The following is a 17998-nucleotide window of genomic DNA, read 5'->3' as shown; positions in this document are numbered from 1 at the left end:
TTTGGAAAGAACTCTTCCGCTCCCAGGGAACCACCTTGCGGTACAGTTCGGCGTACCACCCTGAAACAGACGGTCAAACCGAAGTGGTTAATCGTTGTTTAGACACATATTTAAGGTGTTTCACCAGTGAGAACCCAAAAAAGTGGTTTCGTTACTTACATCTTGCAGAGTTCTGGCACAATACCGCACATCATTCCGCCATCAACATGTCACCCTTTGAAGCCCTTTACGGACGCACCCCTCCGTCCTTGTCCAACTATGACCATGGATCTACGAGCGTTCCGTCGCTGGAAGAGTCTCTGCAACATAGACAAACAATTTTAGACAATCTTCAACACAATCTCAAAATAAGCAGACAGAGAATGGAAACTCAAAGCAATAAAAAGAGAAAAGACTGTAACTTCGCCGAAGGTGACTTAGTCTTGCTTCGTCTTCAACCTTATCGTCAAACCTCCATCCACCGCCGCACCTCTCAGAAACTTTCACCTCGCTTCTACGGACCTTTCAAGATCTTGCGCATAATCGGCAAAGTAGCCTACCATCTTGATCTACCACCGGACTCCAAAATACATCCAGTTATTCATGTCTCACAACTGCGTGCTTTTTTTGGTACCGACTCGTTATCTCACTCTACACCGCTTCCTGAAGTTACTGAGGACGACGATGATGAAGAGGAATTTTCGGAGAGGGAAGAGAATATGACGAAAGGGGTCTCACAAGAGCTAACAAACTTGAATGAAAAAGAGACTACAAAAGGGAAGCGGAAGCAAGCAGAAGTGAACAAAAATAATGCAAAGACAGAGAGAGTACTCAAAGATAAGGGAGATGTGTTGAAGACTTACACGCCACTCAAGTCTGGTACTTTGAATCCCACTTCCCCAAACCTTATCTCCAACGGATCTCAAAAGAACTAATCTGAGCCGTCCGTTAGCCCACCAAACCCACTCACCTTATCCTCACCGTTGGACCCCACTGACTCTTCACGTGTTTTTGATTGTTCCAACACGGCTCCAGCTGCAAAAGTTACCTGCCAGGCCCCACAACATTCAACTCTCCCACGTGATTCAACTTTGGATTCCCAAAGCGCCGCTACAGCTGTTTCCAGCTTATCTCCACTTCACAAAACCCTAGCTCCACCACGTAATGGGCTCCACAATTGGGCCAAAGCTTTCGATCCACCCACCACCAACTCCAACCTTGAGGACAAGGTTGTCTTTGGGCCGGAGAGTAATGTTAACAAGCCCACTCGCGTGAAGAAGCAGCCCACCTGGCTGAAGGATTTTTACACCAAATAATATTAATTGTTTTAGTTATTATTGTTGGACTCTTATGTTAGTTTTAATTTTATTGCTGCTGTTGGGCCTGCCCATTTAAGTAACCCATTAGGGTTAAAGCTTGTATTTAAACTACTCTTGTGGAGAAGGAAAGTAAGAAGAAAATTATTCATCTCTTTGTTTGTTCTTATGTGTTTTGAGTTTATCCTCCATTAGCAAACCCTAGTTTGGTATAGTTGCATATTTCACCTTATGAGTTGAACTTATTCAACCGGCCAATTATCTTAAACATAAAATAGAACCTCGTGAAGCATGGAAAATTGTGTTTTTGTTTTGAGCAGTTCTTTTTAACTAATGATTGACTTATGAATGTAAAATAGTAGTACAGTTTTTGCGATAGAATCATAGGGTGATTCGGTTAGTGATTGGTTCCCTAAGGTAGGACAAGTGACCCTGTCACGCTAACTACCAACAAAATATATGCATAGTCGCAACAAGATATACTATTATATACACTATTTAATTTAATGTACCTATAGTCTATAGTGAATTATGCGATTTTTTTCTCACTACAAGCCTTTTTTCCTACAAATTTTCACTATACTTCTTATTTTCTCAAATTTCTTAATTTCTTAATGTGCACCTTTTGAAACATTTCTTTTTATATGAGTCCACCGCTAATGCTTAAACAGCCGACACTATTTTTTCTTCATTTTATTTGTTTTTATATTTTTTATATTTATATAATTGCTATTATTTTATATCATCAATAAAATAGTTAATAATTAATAAATAATAAGTATAATTAATTATTTTAAAACATCAAATTAAAAGAAAAGTTATTAAAAAAACTAATTATGATAAATGATTTAAAAAATACTATTATATTAAATTAGAGATGGACTACAACAAGAATAATTAACATGATTACAATTTTTTTTAAAAGAAAGATAAAGTAGTTTTTGGCCGAGTTATAATAGGTGATAGTGAATTATACAATGTCTTTGTTGGTTCTCAATATTATGGCATGGCAGAGAAGAAGTCCATGTTTCATCCGAACAAAATATGAAGTTTTCTTTTTTGCTAGTTTTTTTGAGAGGTTACTTAGTTGTAGGAATACCCTTTATTTAACCCTGTGATACTCAGTTCGAGATTTGGCATAAAAATAAAATGAAATTTTTATTTTATTTTATGGTCCGCCTTGTTGAAGAATGTTTCACAAATTTCACTCTCAAAATTTAGTTGATTTTTATTCTAATGAAATGAGTGTATGGTTTGCGTTGTATATTGAGTTTATATGTTAATGGAGGGGTAGTTGAAGTTTTTTTGTGGGGATGGATTTTGGGTAGATGGTTGTGTTAGATAAAAGCTAAATTTTTGTTGAGGTGTTTGAAAATTGTATTTTGGTATAGGTGTAGGTTGTGTGTTTAATTATGTGTTAGAGGGGTTAAATCGATGTTACTATTGAGGGGGTGTTTTGCATTTGTTGGTATTGGTTAATAAAAAAAATGCCTAGGTGTCTTGGTGTAGGTGGGTTGAGTTGAAATATAAGTGTTTGTAGGTGGTTGTGTGTTAGAAGTGTTGAAGTGTAATTGCACATTTAAAGTGTGTTAGGTGATTAGTTTGTTGGGTCTTGTGTTATGCTTTAATTAGTTCGACTCATATTGAGTTTAGTATATATTGTAGTTTTTCTTTGTAATTGGTAACAATGTACAATCATTCTTGTAACCGTTTTTCAATTGAGTAAAAGTTACTTACAATTTTTTTTTATCTTCATCTTGTTCTGTTGTGCTAGCTCCAACAATTGGCATCTAGAGCTTCTGTTCGAATCCATAAGTGTACGTGAGGTATGTGATTGCTTTGATTTCAAATTCATTCAATTCATAGTGAATGGAAGATCAAAATCGTATTAGAATCACATTTCTTGATTTCGAGGGATCGGGAAACACAAGTGTTTAGTGAGATCTGATTGATTTTGTCAGTTCCATGGTTTTGTGATTGTCATTAAGTTTGCTGAGAAAAATGTTGCAACATCTGGACCAACTATCATAACAGGTTCAACTGTTATGTGTTTTGACAGATGTTCTGCTAGATGTTGTGACATCCTACACCAAAACATTCTGACAGTTCAGACTGAATTTTTAATCCTTGAAGATTTGTTTGAAAAATATGAGATTATGGAAGATTCAGATACTCATTACAGGCGCAGCCAATCATAGAGTTTTTAGGACAAATGCATATTTGTTTTAGTTTTTAGAAAAAGGACCAATGGGACTTTTTTTTTTTATAAAACTAAGATTTGATTTAATTTTATTTGTTCCTATTTTATGTGAAGTTCTTGCAGCTGATTCAAAAATGAGAAGATTGAAGTTATTTTAGAGTCCAAGCCCATACTCCAAGAGTATAAATAAGGACTTACTAAACCTAGTTTTCTAAGCATTCACAAATAGAAATCGTGAGTGAAAAGTAAGGGTCAGTGTTTTGGGAGTCCTTTAAGTTTTTCGTGTGTTCTACTTGTGTGTCACTCATGTATCTTGTGATACATTGAGTTGGACTGTGTGTTCTCACTCTTGATGCTTTTAAGCAAAAGAGTTGAGTATTGCTCTTGATCAAAGCTTTTAAGCGTCCAACTATAATGAGAAGAAACATCAGAAGGGAATGGAAAAGCTTAACAAGAAGAAGATTCAATGCTAATATTGTACGAATTTTGGCCATGCCTTGGGAGTTGTGAATTTTGATGTGTGGTCAATTCCCAGAACCTTCACTTGGAGGAAACAAGTATTTTGTGTTATTTGTGGATGAATTCACAAGAATGACATGGGTAACACTCATCAAGTTTAAGCATGAGGTGTTTACTGAGTTTCAGAAGTTCAAGGTGTTTACTAAGTTTCAGAAGTTCAAGGTGTTTATTGAGTTTTAAGCATGAGGTGTTTATTGAGAGCTATAACTTATAAGAATGAACTATTCATCATGGCATACTAAGTAAAATAAGTTTTTTATGACAATGATCTCTCTAACACTAGATGATCAATTGTTCTTCACGAAAAATATCTTCCTGATAATACTGATGAAAATCAAAATTTTAACTATGAGATCCCTTGTTTTGCAACACATGTACATCATTCATTTGAATAAAATGATTCAGATGATGTGCATGTTATCCGTCGTGATCATAAAGATGGGATATGTGAAAACTAGTTAGTAAATATTTTATATCACTTAATAATTTATAATTATTCTTTTTTATTCCCTGCACTAAAGACTTAAAGGTGTCGTTGATTATCCTAATTGGTTTAGAATAATGTTCAAATTATCACTACTAGAAAATTCACTTTTATTGACCAAAATTTTGTGGTAACTGTAACCATTGAATTAGCCACCAAAATTTAATATTCAATAATAAATTCTGGAAGGCCATTGAATTTACTTATTTTTTAATTTTTTAAAGATTTTTATTCTCTTTTAATTTTTTAATTTTAGTAAAAATTTCACCTTTTTATTGTCTTAACAAATAAAACATAAATTTATATATTTGTCTATTATTTTTGTAAGATTTTAATTGTATATGAATTAAAATATAATTTATTGTATCTAATCTTGATTATGAGAAAGGTGTGTTAGAAATTTTATAGTGAATAAAATTAGAATTTATTTTTAAATTTAAAAATATAAACAATCTTAATAATTCTCATATAAAATTTAAGGCTAATATCTATAATATAAGAAAAGTTATTGTTCTGGAAATCACAAAAATATCCTTGTGTTATCTTAGTATAAATTAATAATTTGAGAGCAAAAAATGTCTTTTACTGATTTTTACCAACTCATTTTTCACTTTTTCACTTTTCACTTTTTTCACTTTAAACTTTTTATTATTTTATTATTATTATTATTATTATTATTTCTAATAAATTATTAATCAAAATATTCCAATAAATTATTTTTTAATAAAAAGATTATTATGATCATTTTAAATAATTGTTAATTTATATTTAAAATAGTATTTAATTTTTAAAAATTAACTTTAGTAATTGAATATTAATAACGAAGAAATATAATTTGAAATAATTTTTATTTTAAAATAAAATATTTTTTATGAAAATAATAAAAAATTTAGTTTAAAAAAATTATTTCTATTAAAATGAACTTAAAAACATACTTGCAAAGGTGTGTCACTTATCATTAACTTTAATTTATATGATTCAAAATATTATTATATTAATATATTTTATTAATGAAGTTTATACAATTAAAATAATATAGGCACAATTAAATATTAGAAAAATTATTTGTTATTGATGTCATTTCACAAATATATGTCATTAATTTAAAGTGTATTACTTATTCAATTGTAACATATTACTATTATTTATAGTCAAATTCTATTAGTATCAAATTTTATTGATTCAGATATTTTTATAAATGATATCTAAACAAAAATAATATTTGTATACTGGAAAAAATCTATTATTGTTCTAAATATATTTATATACGAAAAATGGTATTTATGATTCAAAAAAAATTTATTCAAAAAATTTATATGGGAAAAAATTATTATTGATCTAAATATTTTTATGTAAACGATACCTAAATATAAATAATATTTGTATATGGGAAAAATCTATTAATGATCTAAATATTTTTATATATGAAAAATGATATTTATGATCCAAAAAATTTTTATTCAAAAAATGTATACGGGAAAAAATTATTATCGATCTAAATATTTTATATACGAAAATTTACGATTGATTTAAATATTTTTGTAAACGATAGCTAAACATAAATAATATTTGTATATGAGAAAAATCTATTAATGATCTGAATATTTTTATATATGAAAAATGGTATTTGTGATCCAAAAAGTTTTGATTCAAAAATAGTATACGGGAAAAATATATTATTAATTTAAATATTTTTATATACGAAAAATTTACTATTGATCCAGATATTTTTTTAAATGATACCTAAACATAAATAATACTTGTATACGGGAAAAATTTTATTATTGATCTAAATATTTTTTTATAAAAAATGGTATTTACGATTTAAAAATTTTGATTCAAATTTTATTTTTGATTTAATATAAATATATTATATAAATAAATGCGCGTACCAAACTAAAACCTGTATGTATGTGATTGGAATGCAAAACCCATATTTTGAAATGCCATTGAAGTGACATTTCAACTGTTCATCCGGGGCCCTTAGCTACTAATCGAGGTATTTGGTCAAATTTAAGTATGATATCAATATGCAAAATCAGTTGTATGATCCATTGTATATACTAGCTTGTAGAACCAATAATACTTGTAAGTATGGGTGGAAATAGATCATACCAATAATAATACTTGTAAGTATGGGTGGAAATAGATCAGAACAATAACAGGGACTTATAGGCTAACTTATATAGTCTCAAGTCAGGTTATTTATTTATTTTAAATAGAAAAGGTATAATTTTTTCTCAAGCCTATTTAGTTAAAAAAATTAGGTCCTAGGTCGCAAAAAAGCCTCTTAAGTCTATCAGACCGACCTATTCAAATAAATATGAATAATTTTTTTTATCATCATTATATTATGTTTTGTACTTTAAATTAAAATACATAAATAAAACTTGATGAATATTGTTTTCATAAATTTTCTTCAACAAATAGTCTCTAAGAACTTATGCTAATAGGTAAGTTAAAATAGAGAATTTCTCCACCCACCTCCTAACCTTCTTACTCACCCCTGGTGAATTTACAACACTACCCCTTGTTTCGGAAGTTCATTTTCGAAAAGGTACTTTTTTTTTGAAAAATATGTGTTTTCGGAAATGAACTTCCGAAAACGTGTTTTTTTTAATATAAAATATTGATTTCGGAGATGCATCTCCGAAATAAAGTTACATTTTCAGAAAATGTGGTGTTTCGGAAGTTCATCTCCGAACTCACCCCCTTGAAGGAATTCGGAAATGCACTTCCGAAAAAAGGTCTGGACAAAAGAAAAATAACAAACAAGAACGATTCGCTTTATTTAATCGGATGAAGACGATGGAGGAGACGCTGCAACAGGTTAGAAAGTCCTGATCCTCTAGAAATCCATACCACATTGTAACTTACCAACATAATAAACAACAAAAAAAAACTTATGAGCAAACTATACTTACATCATAGTCGTGTAGATCCTTATCAGCCACTCGCAACTGAAAATGATTAGCACGAACTTGAATTTTCCTTCCCAATTTTCCTTCTGAGACGACGGAGCCGACTCTAGAGTAGCCTTCTGTTTAACTTCGGCAGTCAGGCTCTCGATGGAGATCAGAGCCGAACTCAAGGAAGCAACCGGCGCTGCGACAGATGGAACAAACGGCGCTGAAACAGATGGACGAACAACCGGAGCTGCAACAACAGACGGAGGAGAGGTAACCGGGGCCGGAGCATATGACGGAGGAGGTGGATGTCCGGGGGAAGAAGGATTGGAGGTACGTCCACCGCGAGAGCCACGGCCACCACCACCACGGCCTGATCCTGCAGCATTGATGGATGATTGTTGAGAATGTGCAGGAGATGGTTGACTCCGGCGATTTTCGGGATGATTTCCTCCACCGCGGCGAGACATTGTGATGAAAGCAGTAACAAGAGATAGATAACGTTAAAGCAAAGAAGAAGACTTAGGATCGAAAATGATTTGGGATATTTTGAAAGAAAAATGGGTGAGAAGCTTTTAAATAGGAAAGTGTTTTAGAAGTTAACCGTCTGAGAGTGGTGGGGAGAAGGAAAAGGGAACTTCGAAATTTCAAAAAGTTTTTTATTCTTTTAAATAGGGCGTGGCTGTGGAGCTTCCCAATTTTTGTTACGTAGGTTTTTAAGTAGGAAAGTGTTACCATATTTCTTAGAAGGTAACCGCCTTAGAAGGCTTACGTAGGCACATGTGTCCACATTTCTTACCTGATTGTAAAAAATAAATGAATTTTGATGCATTTCGGAAATGCATTTCCGAAACATAAAAAAATTTTAAAAAAAAAACTTCGGAGATGAATCTCCGAAGCAGGGGTAAGTTGGGAATTTCGCGAGGGGGGGGGGGGGGGACCCCATAGGGAGGTGGGTAAAGAAATTTTCTTAAAATAAGTCAATGCAAATAAATTTTTAGTCTCCTGATCTTATATTAGTTAGTCTACTTAAACATTATATTAATTTTTTATTTACATAAATTTAAAATAAATAGGTTTTTCTATAGGTTAACCAGGCCTTCGAAAAGACCAGACTCAGACCTAAAAATATGTTTACGACAGACTACCGGCCTTGCTTAGGCTTCGGTCGGTAACTTTAAACTTCGGTTATTTTGACAAACCAGACTTAAGCTTAGCAAAATCTAATTCGGTCCAGCCTATTTTTGCAAGTTCTTTGCAATTTCTTTCACAAAATATAATATCTAATTATTCAATACGTGTAGTCCTTAATAAATATTGAAGTTGAAAAATGGCATGGATTTTAAGTATAGCATACATCAAACATCAAATAAAAACAATAAACTATTGACATCAAAACCGACAATATCATGTGCAAATTAGATGATTTGTCAAATGGAAAATTCATATGTAATTCTTATAGATTATATTATACCCTTTTATCTGTCTTATGTAAAATCATGATATGGGTGTGTGAGGCCAACCAATTATATAACTGTGAGAATAACCCTAAACATTTTCCTACCACTTCTTTTGTTTGTTTCTATTTGTCCCATTAAACAGTTATATTTTGGAGATGTTATCTCATAATATTTTATAGTGTTTCTCGGAACTACACATTTTTGGAATAAATTACTCAAAAAATAATAATGAAAAAAAATCATCATATCTATTTTAAGAATTGAGGTTTGATATGTTCTTGGAAAAGTAGATTAGATATAACTTAAGTGGAATTTTGATAGTGATGCATTACAAAATATATATGCAATATAGAGGAAGTTTTAATTTAGATATGAAATATGTGAGATATACATAAAAGAAATCCACAAAATACTAACAACATAGATTAGATAAAGGAAAATGACATTTCTAGCTTAAGCATCAAGAAGCAATTCAAGTACCAACCATTAAACTAAAAGCTATATATCAAGATGAAATTACAAGGGTCCATGATTAATTATTCTAGGCTCTTCCATAACTGTAATTATTATATATTTTTTCTAATATATTTTCATAATACAAATATTTGTCGTAATATATGAAATGTATGAGTTTTTGGTTGGATTTGGCCAACTCATGTACTCCTATATAAGATGTCTACCTACTTAGAGTGTCTATTTATTGATTGCATGTGTTTTAGTGGATAATTTTACCTTTAGATACCGGAAATATTGGCTTTTATAATGTGCCTTTAATTCAATTAATATAACGACAAGGCTTGTTAGTGTTTTTTTGTGAATTTGAAGTTGATTACACCTTCTTCAAAACAATAAAACTGATGACATTTATTTATGAAAGTTACTTTCAAAACCAATATACATAGAATAGGCCATAGTAAAGTGACTCATGTTTGTGCATTTGGAATTTTTTGAAAAACTTCAAACCTTGCTTTAGGGCCCCTTTGAAGTGTTTTGAGCGTAAGTCCCCTTAATTATATTTATCTTGTTTTTTTTTTTTTTTTTATATGTTAAACATCTTGATTTATCTTGTATGTAATTTAATTAAGATCTTAATTACAAAAATTCACTTTAGGTGCACAACTTTATAGAGCCAATTTTGATATTGAAGAGTCTCCAACTTTATGAATAATGGTGGTTTGGTAAAACAACTTTGAAGTATGACTTAAAGTCGAATTCCAATTTAAATTTTGTGGAGGTTATAAAATTTGTAAAATTATCGGATTTGTTATGAAATTAACCAAAACAATATAGAGATGAAGGAGAGATGAATGAGAGAAAAAGATATTGTATTATCATCTTCTTTCAAGTTACCTTAACATTGCAACATGATCCATATTTATAGTACATGACCAATAAAAACCATTAACTCAAGGAATACACAAAGGTTAGGAACTTAATTTATAGGAGTTCAGGAATATAGAAAGATTGGGGGAAATGAACATTCACATCTATTTACTATTATTCATAACACTCTCCCTTGGATGTTCATTGAGGATATGCCTCGTTAAAACCTTACTAGAGAAAACCCAGTGGGAAAAATTCTAGTGAAGGAAAAAGAGTACAATATCCTTTGAATGTGAATTGCCTCGTTAAAAACCTTACCAGGAAAACGTAGTGGGACAAAACCATGGTGAAGGGAAAAAGAGTGCAAAACATATGTATTTCTCCCCCTCATGCAAAAATTTATATGTGTGACGATATTCTTTGTAGTCGTTGCTTAAAATGTCTTCTTTGAAGTGACTTCATGTAGTGCTAATAGTTATGCAGGATTTGATGAAGTTGTTGCCATGAGTTGTTTCATAGATCTCCATGAAATGGTTGTACCATCACATGTAAACGAATAACCTCTTTCTGATCTACCATTGTGAGAATCTGACAAGTAACCAGCATCTCTAAGATAACGAAGTATATGTTTGACTCCGTTCAAATGTCTTCATGTAGGCGAATAATTGTATCTTGGCAATAGATTGACCACAAACGATATATCGAGACGTGTATAATTAGCAATGTACATTAGTGCTCCAATTGCACTAAGATATGGTACTTCAGGACCAAACAATTTTTCTAATCATTTTCTTGAGGTCTGAAAGGATCTTTCTCTACATCTAATGATATAACAATCATTGGAGTAGACAACGAATGGGATTTGTCCATATATAAGTGTTTCAACACTTTTCTATATAATCTTCCTGATGTACAAATATTCCATTGTCCAAATTCTCAATTTGTAAGCCTAGACATAATTTTTAATTTTCCTAGGTCCTTCATCTAAAACTCTTTCTTTAAGGAATTTATAGTTTTTGGAAGCTCTTCAGGAGTTCAAATACTATGTATGTCATTCACATAGATAACTAGTATTGCAAATTCTTTTCCACATCATTTTATGAAAATACAAGTACAAATTGAATTATTTGTATATTCATCATTTAGTAAATATTCACTGAGGCGATTATACCACATGCATCCAGATTCTTTCAGCTCATACAGAGACTTGTTCAATTTGATGTAGTAGTTTTCTCGAGATCCATAATCACGTGTCTCTGGTATATTGAACCCTTCAGGGAGTTTCATGTAAATGTCACTATTAAGTGAACCATATGAATAAGATGTCATTACAACCATCATGTTCAAATTAAGCCCTTCATGTGTTACAAGGCTAATTAATTATCAAAAATCGGTTGAATCCACTACAGGTGAATATGTTTTATCAGAATCAACCTTAGGTCTTTGTGAAAATCATTGAGTAATAAATCAAACTTTATATTATTCTTATTTTTCTTTTTCACAAAAACTCATTTATATCACATTAGTTTCACACCTTGAGGTGTTCGGACTACAGGTCCAAAAGTGAGTTACTTGTAAAGTGAGTTTAATTCTTCTTCAATTGAATATATTTATTTTGGCCAATTCTCACTTAGTCTACAATCTTTAATAGACTTTGACTCATGATCCTCGTTATCATTGATAACTTTTAGCGCTATATTGCATACAAAGACATTGTCAATATTGACTTTATTTGGTTATCTCAATTTCGGTTCCATTCCATTTCATCCATGACATAATTTATCGAGACCTCTTTATTTCATATTTCAAGTACTTGATTTGTTCTTCTGGAACTGAAAATTAAATTAGGTCAAAGTGCTCTTAGAATTTTCATATCCTCACTTGGGTCATCTTTAGTTTCTTTTCTTAGTAGAGGACTTTTAACATTGGAACCGACTTTCATACTACACTTCAGGCGCAGCAACAACTCATTTGCAATATTATATTATTCAATAGGAGAATCCACTTCGAGTAGAGTATTATCAGCTGATAATTTATTTCATAAACTTTGCAAATGAATAATATTTTGAAATTTTGGTTCATATTGATTTGTACGAGGATCAAGACAACAATGTATTTTAAATTGTTCATTTGAACTTCTTGTTCACGATTTCATCTGTTCATTTGAACTTCTTGTTCATGATTTCAGCTGCTTATTCCCTCCCTCTAATATTGGGAAAATTAAGTGATAATCAGCCTACTGGGCTGCAATCAAGTATTTGATTATTTTCTCAAATTATATCATCACTCGCGTTGTAGAGTATCGTGCTGATAACGTGTTATGAAATTAACCAAAACAATATAGAGATGAAGGAGAGATGAATGAGAGAAAAAGTAATATATTGTATTATCATCTTCTTTCAAGTTACCTTAACATTGCAACATGATCCATATTTATAGTACATGACCAATAAAAACCATTAACTCAAGGAATACACAAAGGTTAAGAACTTAATTTATAGGAGTTAAGGAATATAGAAAGATTGGGAAAAATGAACATCCACATCTATTTACTATTATTCATAACAGGATTTAACTACTATTATTTCAACAGTAATTAGTTTAATATATTCAATTTGTTGTCTCCCTTACAAATATGGTCTCAAGAAATTTTTGTTATATATATATATAAAATTTATATGTGTGTCGTCGTCTTTTAATGATGTTTGGTTCATGTGTCATTGCTTACAATGTTGACAAATTTATTTATGCTCGAGGCTATTCATTTTTTGTTTTTAGTGTTTTTGTCAACACATCATTATTTTTGGTGTTTATCTTTGTATTATTTCAATTTTACAGCATTGCGTGTACCTATCAAAGTTTGTTAAAACACATGATAAAATGAAAATCAATGTATTTTTAGTTTTAAACTAAAAATCAATACACTGATTCTTTTCAAACATTAATAAAATATATAATTAATCCCCCTAACAACAACCCTTACAACAACAGAGGCCGGTCCAACCACACTTTCCCCCCAAAGGAAATCCCTTAGTTGTCTTACAAGTTTCAGCACATTGAGCATCGCCACCTGGACAAGGTCCTTTTTCATAGCAATAATCCCAAGGGATAACTTGTGCTTCTCCTACAGTTAACATAATTTTATTTACCATTTTTTTTAATGTGCAAATATTATATATTATAAATTAATCATTTAAAAATATTTAAATTTAAATATGAAAAAATTTATTTGTTACCTGAAATCATAATTGAAACAATGCAAAGAATAGCAATGAAAAAATACACCTTGTTGATGCCCATTGCCATGTTGTCTTGAATGATGAAAATAACAATGCCTACATTAAACTATTTATAGAGTTTTTTCTAATGTAATAGTATTACTAGAACATGTTAAAATAATATTTTACTTATTTACTGTTTATGTTTGAAATGTTTTTTTTATTGTTTTACTTTTAAATTTTTTAAATTATATCCTCTTAAATTTTTTTGATTTTTTTCAACTCACTTTTGAGTTTTCACTTTTCACTTTATAACTTTATTATTATTATTATTATTATTATTATTATTTTTAATAAATTATTAATCAAAATATTTTAATAAAAAAATTTAATAAAAAAACTATTATGATCATTTTAATTGATTGTTAATTTACATTTAAAATAGTATTTAATTTTTAAAAATTAACTTTAGTAATTGAAAATTAATAATGAAAAAATATAATTTGAAATAATTTTTATTTTAAAATACAATATTGTTTTAAGAAAATAATAATAATTTTAGTTTAAAAAATTTATTTCAATTAAAATTAATTTATAGATATACTTTAAAATGTGTGTTATTGGATAAAATATAAAAATGTGTGTCACTCATCATTAACTTTAATTTATATGATTCAAAATATTATAATATTAATATCTCTCATTAATGAAGTTCATACAATTAAAATACTATTTGCACAATTAAATATTAGAAAAATTCTTTGTTATTGATGTCATTTCACAAATATATATATATATATATATATATATATATATATATATATATATATATATATATATATATATATATATATATATATATATATATATATATATATATATATATATATATATATATATATATATGTAACATACTACTATTATCTATAGTCAAATTCTATTAATATCAAATTCTATTTATTCAAATATTTTTGTAAATGATACCTAAATAAAAATAATATTTGTATACGAGAAAAATTTATTATTGATCTAAATATTTTTATATACGAAAAACAATATTTATGATCCATAAATTTTTTATCCAAAAAGGGTATACGTGAAAAAAAACTATTATTGATCTTATTTTTATATACGAAAATTTACAATTGATTCAAATATTTTTGTAAACGATACCTAAACATAAATAGTATTTGTATATGGGAAAAATCAATTAATGATCTAAATATTTGCGATCCAAAAAATTTTGATTAAAAAATAATATACGGAAAAAAATTTATTATTGATTTAAATATTTTTATATTCGAAAATTTACTATTGATTCATATATTTTTCTAAATGATAACTAACGTAACTAATATTTGTATACGAAAAAAACTATTATTAATTTAAATATTTTTATATACGAAAGATTCGATGTACATTAAATCTGCATATCACGTAAATTTTTATCTATCTAATAATTATGTGTAATTATAAATTTAATTATGTAATAATAAATATTTATCAAATCAACCAAGTTAAAATATCAACTCTTATCAGTTCTAGAATTCTAACCGGAAGTTGAAGAAGTTTTTTTATATGCAATAGAAATTATCATATCAAAGAGTACAAGGGGTATTCACCCAATTACAACGCGATTACGAAATATTCAAGAAGTCCGTAAGACTTTGACACCAATAATAGAAATTTCTACAACTATTGGATTTCAAACCGATAACATGCCCAAACTAAGAAAAAGTTTTCACGCTAACCACAACTAAGTTATTAAAAACGTAGAATGCCTCCCACAAAGCGCTTCGTTTAACATCACATGGCTTGGCGGTCAATTCCCCTTGTTAGGGTGGCATATATGACACAAAGAACACATCATATTTTTTCTTTCTTTTGTTTGATAGCAATCCCATAAACTTAAAGTACTGATGATGTTGCTTCCAAATCCTTTTCAGCTTGATTTTATTGAACAAGGCATAAATGTCTTCCAATACTTTATAAATTTCTTGTCTTTCATCTACCTTGTTGTAAAAATAATTATTTGGGATACTCTTTTGTTGAAGATTTTCTTGTTGGATGTCCACAGCTTCACAAATTGTTAAATTTGTGGTTTCATCCAAAACTAGATCATCTTCAAGTTTCCTTATTTCTTCTTCCCCATATTTCTTTTTTACCTCAAATTCTTCTATTCTTACTGCATCCTCTTCATCAGATGTTATGCATTTTTCTTCTGGTTCCACATGTTCTTCTTTGAACTCTAACTTGCTCCAAATAAACCTATATGGATAAAAGTTAGCTTCATTACATTCATTCATAAGTATTCTTAACTTCCTCTTATATGCTTTAAAAAATTTAGCTACCTCTTCTAAAGTGACTTTCGAATCAGGCGACCAACATGCAGGAGATACAGGTGGCAATGTATCAAAACAATACATGATTATGAAACTCATACACTTTATTAGTAGCAAAGTATAGAAGACTTCATGAAGCAAAAATAATCTGACTTTTTCTTTTTCTTTTTTATAATAAAATAAAATTCAAATAAACAAAAATTGAAACAAAATTTTAGTTGACGAGCAACATCAATTGAACTAAACTAAAATCTCTATATTTTGGCAGTCCCCGACAACAGCGCCAAAAACTTGATCGATAAAATAGAAAGTGTACTATTTTGTCTCTGTAGTAATAAAGGAGAAATCTCCCGAATGTCGATTTCAAGGACTGCGTATCAGTATAGAGTTATAATTCTTAATTTAACTAAACAAAAACTTAAATTGGGGTTTTGTTGGGATATTGGTAATAAAGAGTATGTAGAATAAAGCAAAATATAAAAATAACTTTTTAACAAGTATGAGTAACATGCTAGGGTAGGTGTGTGACTTAACCCTATAACAACTTTGATTCCTTATTGTAACAAATTATCTTAACTATCAATTACCAATTCGTAAGGATGTTTACTCCTAATTCCTTAGCGAGAAAACCTGTAATCATTCAGAGCAACCTACCAATGAAATTATGCAATATTAAATCACGAATAATCTGGTTACCATAGGGTATCCCTATTCCTAGGCGATATCTACTACAGTTTAATTGTACAAAAAATTTAACAACGGCGGTCCAACCTAATTTTTAACCATACATCAATCCTGTTGACAAGGAAAGCTTTAGAAAAATTGTACAATTAAATTGAACCTGAAAAACTATGATATTATTGAAATCAAGAAATTAAAGTCATTACAGATGTAAATAAGGGACACCCCTAGCATTGGGGGTTTAGCTAGGATTTGGATAAAAGTCGATCTTCAATTGCTTCCATTCACGAAAATTTTCTTCTCTCACAAATCCTTATTTTCTCCACTCTTCAAAACTCATTTAAATAGCAAACATTCACTTAGATCGATTTAAAATACCAGAAACGCCCCCACAACTCAACCCATGGAGAAAATATAAATAAATGTATAAAATCACTTATCAATATGTTTAACAGTAAAAGACATATTAAAATATATAGTTTAAGCTTTTTAAAGACAATTATCTAAATTGTGGATATTTATTTTTTTAGTTATTTGCAACAAACAACCCCATTATTGGTATACTACAAAAAATCCACTTTGTGGCACATGTTGTGACCCTCGTGTAATAACCTCCTTTTTTTATGACTGTATTGATTGTCACGACGATTGATCATAACCACCTCAAAATTTTAAACACAAATGAACAAACCTTGTAAAAGACACGCTTGCAAGTTCTAAATACAACTATACGACAATTGTAAACATTAAGAACCGTTGGGACACCAATCTGCGACGATTATATAACACCATGAAACCTTCGAAGCTACAAACACAAATCCTCTTTGTTGCCAACAAGTTAGATTTTAAGCCGACAGATCCACCATCAATAAGTCAAATCGCATCAAAAGAGTACAAAAAACTCAAAGCCAAAACTTATTTAAGTTAATCAAATACTCGATTCGCTAAAGGTGTAAAAAGATAATAGAGTTCTGAACTCATTCAGCGAAGATGCAAGAGTTCACACATGATTTATATCTAAAAATTATTTTTAGACAAAAAATACTCTTCTCCACTTTTTTTTCCTTCTGATTTATGACCTCCTTAAAGCAAATATTGTTATGAAAATTTTCAAATAGGTCATACTAAAGCGTGTCAAATCAAAAGATACACCCCTATATTTCTTGTCTCCTAAACAAAAAAATCACTAGGTATAACTTTTTACCACTCCAACCAATTCTATATCACACAAACAAAACAAGCTAAAAAGTAATAAATGATAAGAAATTGATTCAACTAAATTTCTAATTACACGTAGTCAATAAAGTAGTTGAAAAACTGTGGCAATTTCATTCATCAATGAAATATTTTCGTTACAGCTTGAATTGTTACAAGTTTTTCCTACACAATGGTAGACCATATAGCATTTCTAATTCTACGTGAGAATTGAACTAATGCTTAGATAAATGAAAGTGCTATAATAAACAAATGGAAAAGTGTGTGTGTGATCATTATATTTTTCTAATAATAGAGAAAATGTTACCTAGTTTGCAAACGTAGCAGTAAGTAGTGGAATATGGTAGTAGTACTT

At 29.7% G+C, this 17998-nt stretch overlaps 1 long non-coding RNA gene across 1 annotated transcript; it reads right to left on the bottom strand.

The window, feature by feature from the left end:
- Positions 1-13032: 13032 nt before the first annotated feature.
- LOC131647704 (uncharacterized) lies at positions 13033-13509 on the bottom strand. Its single transcript, XR_009297910.1, has 2 exons — positions 13424-13509; positions 13033-13311 (listed from the first exon to the last, which is right to left on the bottom strand). It is a non-coding gene; the product is annotated as an uncharacterized LOC131647704 (long non-coding RNA).
- Positions 13510-17998: the final 4489 nt, after the last annotated feature.

Source organism: Vicia villosa, linkage group LG2, assembly GCF_029867415.1.
Source record: "Vicia villosa cultivar HV-30 ecotype Madison, WI linkage group LG2, Vvil1.0, whole genome shotgun sequence".
Taxonomy (NCBI): Eukaryota; Viridiplantae; Streptophyta; class Magnoliopsida; order Fabales; family Fabaceae; genus Vicia; species Vicia villosa.
This window is presented reverse-complemented; position numbering and strand designations above follow the sequence as displayed.